The sequence below is a fragment of the Lolium rigidum genome, chromosome 3 (assembly GCF_022539505.1).
Source record: "Lolium rigidum isolate FL_2022 chromosome 3, APGP_CSIRO_Lrig_0.1, whole genome shotgun sequence".
In the NCBI taxonomy this organism is placed as follows: Eukaryota; Viridiplantae; Streptophyta; class Magnoliopsida; order Poales; family Poaceae; genus Lolium; species Lolium rigidum.
In genome coordinates, this window is record NC_061510.1 from 16,268,267 (window position 1) to 16,276,639 (window position 8,373).

At 48.2% G+C, this 8,373-nt stretch overlaps 1 pseudogene; it reads right to left on the reverse strand.

The window, feature by feature from the left end:
- Positions 1-273: 273 nt before the first annotated feature.
- On the reverse strand, positions 274-6,038 carry LOC124694405 (annotated as a pseudogene).
- Positions 6,039-8,373: the final 2,335 nt, after the last annotated feature.

The window sequence follows — 8,373 nt, forward strand, 5'->3', positions numbered from 1 at the left end:
TAACATGATATCATTTAGTGGCTGGTATCACTTGATAGGTTGCTGGCATGATAGGCCTTATGTATTCAATAAGGGTGGCAAGAAAATCACTCCAGGTCAAATCATAGATTTCTTGAGATGATCAACATAGCACGTAGCCACATCTTCGTTCTCAAGCGAACATCAGATGCTTACAGAAATCACACGTGCTCAGAGTAAACAGGAAACTGAACAATTTACTCGGGGAGTACATACCTTAAGAAATTCAGAAACTCAATGTTCACAATTCCACATTATTACAAACCATATCAAACTAGTAAATCCAGGGTCGACACTCCACAATATTACAATCCAAGCATCCAGCATAGTTATTGTTTATTCCACAATTTTTAAAATCGCAGGAAATACATTAATTCAACGCTCAGCAGCTAACAATATTTTGTGTAAAAAAACAGCTAACGATATTAAAAATCATCTGAAAATAAATTAATTACGTTGTCGTCTCCAGCTACAGCGTTCTGCTGCACGGTTCCTGCCCCGTTATCCAATGAATATTAAAAAATCTTCATCAAACGTTACACCTGTTTTGTGACAGGTTGGCAAAGGGATTAAGATACAAGCATGAGCTCACACTTATGGAAGCCACACACACACACACGTACCTTCCATTTTGATGTCTCTCTTGTGAATGTGCTGAATCTTTTGCCAGTTTGGATTTTCAATTGTTTGACATGATCTCGTGAATACCCTGCTGCAGCGCTTGAGTTCAAACTCTTCAATGGACTGGGGCAGTACTGGAAGATACTCAATATTAGCGAAATAATAGATGGACAGTTTCTTCAGTGATTTGAGATGCACCATAGTATCTGGCAATGTGACCCAGTCGCATCCCTCAAGTGAGAGAACACGAAGTTGCGTGAAGACCTCAAAAACTGGAGCAAGTCCCAACAGGCTGCATTCCCGCAGGTCAAGTACTTGCAGGCGATTTGGGCCACCATTCTGCCTCCCCACCATCCAATTAGGGTATCTGGGACCGCTGTACTTTGTGAGTATCAGTTCTTCAAGATCCTTCTGGGGACAAAGACCCTCAAGTACCATTAGTTTAACTTCTGGACTGCATCTATTTTTATCTTTTTTTTCGAGAGTACGCCAAAGGCATACCTTATCTTTATAGAAGGCAGAATTTGATTACAAAACGACTACACCTCGCTGCAAACAACGAGAGTAGCACGAACTCCACTCCGGGCTAGTCCGAAGACAGCCACCCCCGAAATTACAACTCCGACACAAAAAGCCTATCCTAAGAGGAACAACCAAGCCACGTCTCGCTCTACGCCGGTCACCTCCGAAGACCACAACCCCAACTGAACCCTCCTCGTCAACGCACCATCAAAGTAGAAGATGGCGGGACTTGGTCGGTCTCGTAAAAGGCGTTGGCTTGGACTCACCGGCGACGTCGTGCATAGTGCCTCGAACGAACCACCATGGAAAGCAACGAGCACCGGAGGATTGGAACAAGATATCGCAAGCCGTGTCTCCAAACGCAAAGCTCCAATCGGAGGAACGACATTGAAATGCCGCCAAAGCGCCGATTCAACAGAACCTAGGCTTTCGCCCGGAGACATCACCAACCCAAAGTGGAAGCGGGGAAGCCGTGGCATACCTCAGCGACGCCTCTAAGGAGGGGAACGACACCCACGGGCGCCGTCGCCGCCGGCACCGACAAAGCGGGCTGGACTTTCGTCCGTATAGCCATGCACCGCCCATGCTGTCCACCGGAATCGGGCCACCGAGAACTTGTCAATCACACCGCCGCCGCCGCAGCTCCTCGCCATCGGGGCCACAACCTCGCGGACCACCAGCACCAAGCACGACCGAGAAGACGCGCTCCACTCCTGTCTCCTTCCTCCAACTCCGACGAGAGACGCAGCCTCCGACCACCCGCTGCACGAGCCAGACCGCCCACAGCACTCCATCATCCACTCCTGGACAATCGCTGTGAACCGCACCCGGCCCCTGGAGCCCAGAACGAGCCCAGGAAGGACCCAAATCAGGCCAAGAGAAACCCAAATTGGCCCCCGCGCCTCCGCCTCCCGCTCCGTCGTCGGCACCACCGGAAAGAACTGCCGCGCGCCCGCCGCGCAGCAAGCCGGCCGCTGCACGAGGGAACTCCTCCCTCGGCGCACTCCATGGCCAGCGCCGCCAGCGCCTTGGGCCCGCGCGTCCGTCCCGAGCCGCGCCGACAAGCCACCTCTCTCCCTCTCCCGCTGCAACCTCCGCGAAGCCACTCCTCGCGCCTCCCCTCCGTGCTCCGGCGGCCCCCTCCAACTCCACGCACCCACTCCAACTGCGCCGCCCCGGGGACGTCTCCCCCCGCGCGAGGGGAACCCGTCAGGGCGCGCTGACTCCTGCCCGCCGCCTTCGTCGGCCGGGCGCGGCCGCCACCGCCGGCCCCGGCGGCGGCAGCGGCCGGAGGGAGTAGATCGGGCGGAGTTCTGCTTCTAGGGTTTGTGGCGGCGCTGGAGCGGCCCGCGCGAGCCGCCCGAGCGCGTCGCATCTATTTTTATCATAACGATGCCGGTTGTCCTCAGTATCCCAGGACAGTGTTAGTCCTATGAGTCGCTGCTTCTCATAGCTTGGAGAGCTTCCTTCTTGCTTTTAACAATTCCAAGACGACTAATGGACAACCTGCCACGAAGCTTGTTTATGTCGCTCAGCTGTTCTATATTGTGACCATGTTCCTCTCTTAAAGTCAGGGCTCCCAACTGCTGTGCCGATGTACAGCTGACAATGTTCACCACGTTCCAAAACTTATCGGTCTCTACGTGCCGTAAGCTAACCAAGTTAATCCTATCTTCACCTTCGGAGAGCCGAAAATATCCGACACTTCCAAAATCAATGGTCTGAATCTGGTGAAGCTTTTTGAAAGAGGCTGGTACAGTTACACAGGTTGATGGTGCGGAATGGATCTTCACAGTAAGGTGCCGTAGATGCTTTAAGAGACCAATAGTGGATACCAAGTATTCGGCCAGATAAGGATTAATAAACTTTATATTCAGGACCCGCAATTTTCGCAGCCTCGCGAACATTGTCTTGAGAATCTTCTTGGCACCATGTGTGTAGCTGAAATCCCTAAGAGCATCTCCAGTCGCGTCCCCCAAACCGTCCCCCAAACCGCGCCGGATCGAGCGTTTGGGGGACGTGTTTCGTTCGTGCCGCGTTTGGGGGACGTCGCTCCCCAGCCGCGTCCCCCAAACGCCGCCCCCAAACATTTAAAATAATTTTTCTGGCATTTTTATTTCAATGTCCACAAACTAATACATAATTTGGAACGTGGTTTACACGAAAACACAGTTTGGAACATGGTTTTCCACAAACTAATACATAGTTTGAACCATGGTGGACACAAATATAAAATATTGCAAAGAAACTAAACCTAACTAGGCCGTGCATCGAAGGTTTCGTGTGTTCGCTGCTAAGAAAGAACACTCGAGGGCACACCCGATCACCTAAACCTGGAAAATCCAGCGGGAGGATGGTGCCCTTGTTGGTTCTACCGATGAGGCGAACGAGGCGTAAACCTCCGTGCACGTATTCGCTGCGAAGAAACAACACTCATTCGGTCGTCCTCCTCGTCGGTGATGTCGTCGTCCCTGTCGACGTGGTAGTCCCGGAGGCGGCGCCTCTCGTCGAAGACCTTGACGCTCATGTCCCTGTTGCCGAAGTAGGAGAACACGAGGATGAAGCCGGCTTGGAGGCCGTGGTGGCGCGCGAACTTCTCCCGGCCCGATGTTGAAGTACATCTTGCCGCGCGCGTCGTAGATCGCCTTGACGATCCACCGGCAGTAGCCGCACGAATGCTCCCGCAGATGCATCGTGCGCGGGCGTACGCCGCCGACGTACTCGGCGAAGGAGTCCGGCAGCCTCTGGATGCCGCGCGGGTCGCCCTTGAGGACGTGGACGAACTCGAACAGGACGTCCGGCTCCACGTCCATCTCCGACGATGATGAAGGCGGCGGCGTGGAAGGCGACGGCGAGCATTCAGCTATGCCGCGGCCACGACCACGACCACGACCACGGCCGCGGCCGCGAGGTCCGCCTCTACCAGACATAGCGTCGAGTCTTGTTGAGAGATGGTGGCGGCTAGGGTTTGGGAGAGAGGCGCTAGGGTTTGTGTGTGAGAGGGACGATGAGAGGCGCCCCTTTTTATAGGCCGGAGGGAGGCGGAGGAGCGGTGGCGCTCATTAATGCCGGCACGCAGAGCTAGGCGCGACAGGACGCGTCGCTGCGCCCTCTGCGGGAACTGCACTGTCGCTGCGCGCCAATAACTTCCGTCGCAAGGTAGGCGACGGTTAGGTTTAAATTAATTGTGCCGCTGACGGGTCGGCCCCGCCACTCCCCGCCTCGCTTTTCGCTGTGTCCGGCGTCCCCGGTGCGTCCCCTGTGGGACGGGGACGGGCTCGGGGCGCCGGACACCGAATGGGGGCGCGCCGGACAAAAAAGGGCTTTGGGGGACGCGTCTGGAACGCTTTTTTTGTCCGGCGCGCCCAAATCCCTTTGGGGGACGGTTTGGGGGACGCGACTGGAGATGCTCTAATGACGAGAGTCCGCAGGTTTTCCAACTCAAAAGTCTTCACATCAGCTTCCTCTACATCAAACGTATTGATATAAAGATGACGAACACCTGAAGGAACCTTAACTCTTGACCCATTCTCGATTCTATAGAAATCACTTCCGGCAATCCTCTCTGCTAAATCATGAACCAGATCATGCATTACATAGCAGTCCTCTCCCCAGGACTCCTTTCCTAGTTGCATGAATGAGATTGACACAAGTTCGTCAAAGTAATCCTGACCAACGTCTTCCATTTCCTCCCCTCCATTAGTACTTCTTATAAACCCTTCTGCCACCCACAGTTTCACTAACTCGTTACGTCTGAAATGATGTCCGTTGGGAAACATACTGCAGTAAGCAAAGCAACGTCTGAGCTGCTCATTAAGATGCTGGTAGCTCCATGACAGAGCTCCCATCGTCTCATTTAGAAGGTCCCGATCTTTAGTTCTTCTCCAGTACTCAACATTTTGTCTTTTACGTAGTTGTTCTCCCACTGTACGGGCGGCTAGAGGCGATTTCTTTAGCTTCTCCGCAATACTTTCCCCAATATGCCGTAGTGTGCTCCCATCTCCGCCATCTCCAAGTGCATAATACATGAATAGCTCATTGAACGTATAATCGTCCAACTGACCTATTGGAACAGTAATACATCTCACATCTGGGCCAAAATCTGAGAATGCATCTTCATTTCGACTTGTTACTAAGATCTTGCTACCTCTCTTTCCACCATCCAATACAGAAAGTAATTGTGCTCGATTCTGCTCAACAATATCCTTATTGCACCAAATGTCATCCAGTACCAAGAGAAACCTTCTGCCACTCAGTTTTTCCTTCAGTTTGTCTTCTAGAAAACCATGAAAACCGCACTCTTCATAATATGATGCAGTAAACAGTAGATTTTGTCGTTCCACATCGCATGCTTGTGCTGCAAGTGCATGAATCATTTGCTCGTAAATGTCCCCAACACTAAATTTTCTAGAGACATGACACCACATTACGCAGTCAAAATGGCTGTCCTTTTCCTCTTGGGCATACACAAACTGTGCGAGGGTTGATTTCCCGGATCCACTAACACCATGAATTCCCACAACAGAATAACATAGACCGCTATCCGTGTTTATCTGACCATGACCTGCCTTCTCATGAAGAATTGCTACGATCTTTTCACGGTCCTCATCTCGACCAATTACTTTTACCGTGGAAGTTGCTGTAGTACGTGAGTTGATGGCAATAGGTTGTTTGTCCCTCCCCTTAGTTACATCGGACAACGTCAGCGATTCAAAAATTTGGTGTGCTTCATTTGTAAGCTTTTCAATTTTCTCTAGACACGTCTTCAACTGTATTTTAGACGTACCTGTCTTCTGCAGGAAGAAATCACATGCACGGGTATCAGAGCAAGGATGATAGTAGAGCCAGCGCAGCAGCCTACTATATAAAACTGCCATGCTATCCAAAGACGGTCTTTTTTTTTAAGGGTCCAAAGACGGTCTTATTAATTACACGTACAGTAGTCTTTTCTCTTATCTAATGTTTTCAGATATTGTGTAGAACCTAACGCTACATAAGCAGGCTATAGCGACTGCGTCGTCTTGGAGGACAGGCTCCTTTGAGCCTTTTTTATTTTTTATTTTTCTTGATATTGATATTTTAAAATTTCAAAAAATTCTAAAAAAAAATCTTAGATGTATATAATGATGACATATATCTTTGGGAAAACACCAATGCGAAATATTTTCTAGGCTGTGTAAAAGCACCAAATTTGTAAATATGAGGTAGTAAATAGTGCGAAATTCGAAAACTTTCAGATTTATAAGTATTTGTCATTTTTTTTAGGCCGGACAAATTATTTCCCGTTGAGATTTTTCAAGGCCGTACAATAAGTCATTGTCAACATGAAGGAATATATTTAAACGTCAAATGTAAATTTTAAAAGAAGTTCGAAAAGGAGATCTAGGAGCTTGTCCTCCAAAGTGACTTTTCAGTCTATATAGCCTACTATTATACGCAAATTCAATTCGGCCCTCGGGTGCAAATGATCCCACCACCCAAAAAACATATTTTTAAATGTTAGAAAATTTAGTTTTTTTTTCATATGTACATCCCGACAATCTATGTGTTTTCAAACAATTTCGAAAAAGACAATATCTTTTGTGGTCGATGTAAAAGACAAAACATGTCTCACAAAAAACCTTATTTTTATCACCAAATTTTGTATTTTTTACATAACCCAAACGACAGATCGATTTTTCATGGAAACAATTTTCGCACATGTAGCATGTGACGATGTACACGTGAACATTTTGTTTGAATTTTTTGACATTTCAAAATGTATCAAAGATGCATTTCAAAATGTATCAAAGATGCATTTCAAAATAAAGGGAGCATATGCACCCAATACTTTTAGTTAAAAAATTCAAAACTTTTAAATGGCATTTTTTGAAATTTTTAAAAATGGGTGAGCCATGAAAACACTTTTAAAAACTTTTAATTTTGACAAGCTCCCTAGAAAAAAGTAGAAGCATTTATGACAATAAATTAACATGAGTAGATTCATATGGACATGTAGTTCAATAATATAGTAATTTGATGTCCCATATATTGCTTCTTTTGTGTAAAAATTCGAAAAAACCTGAAAATATTTGACTTCAAAAAAGGAAAATGTTAGTTTTCACGGAGAGGGTAAGTATATAAAAGAACCAGAAGAATGTCCCCGCCCTCATATTCGGCGGATTTTTTTAGACGGAACACACGAAAAGTACATGGATTCCTTTTGCCGATGGATAATTTTTCTCGGTGGATCAAGGTGGCGGAGATTTATGCGCCGGGGATAGACTGCAAGTGGCCACATAATAGTGTTGTGGTAGACCGCATACATGAGCAATGCTTTTTTGTGCCACACACAGACGACGAGGGCACTAACCATTTGCTTCGTCCATTCTAAGTGAAAGTAAAAAGTGGTCTGAGTGTTGGGGAGTTGTTAAGCATATCTTGCTGACTAGTCAGCAATGTCTTATTGACTAGCATGGCCTGCCAACACAGAGCTGAGTCCATTACAGGCAATCATTATAGACCCTACGTGGAATGGCGGACCATATAGTTGGCCACATTTTTTCTAGGGATTTCTATTTTCGTGCCCTCAGGTCCTTAGTTGTACTCAGTTTTCCCCAGCTCCTTAGTTTTTCCTCAGTTTTCCCCAAGCCCTTGTCTGAACCGCAGAAGGAGCTCGGACGGAAGGAATCCGTTAAGTTGACCGTTCCGTGCTGACGAGTGGGGTCGCGTCGTGTGGGACCGCGTCGTGTGGGGCTGGTAGGAAGGGACCGCGTGGGACAGGACGAGGCCGTGTTTGTGTGGCCGTAGCGTGTGGGGCCGTAGCGTGTGGAGCCGTGTGGGTCCGGGACGGGGGCACGAGTGGTTTCGTCTCTTCCGCCCGGATTAGCAGTTTTCAATGTACCTTTTTCCTCTCTATCGCTCGATCTCATTCATATTTGATAGCCCAAATTGGTAGCAAATCTAGAGCAGCTTCTCCTTCTGTTTTTTAACGCCATTCATTTCTTTATGCCTTCGTTTTTACCCAATCGGGTAGGAAATCTAGGGCACAAATCCGGAGAAAAAATATAGGATAAGCCGCATACAGACAACCAACATAGCATAGATATATTCAGGACAGATCCAAAAGTAGTACCGATAGATCCAACATAAGCTACAATTTACATGAAATTAAGCTGCTCTACAAATAGAGCAGTCACATACAGAGAGTGCAGTAGGCACGTTCAACGCCTC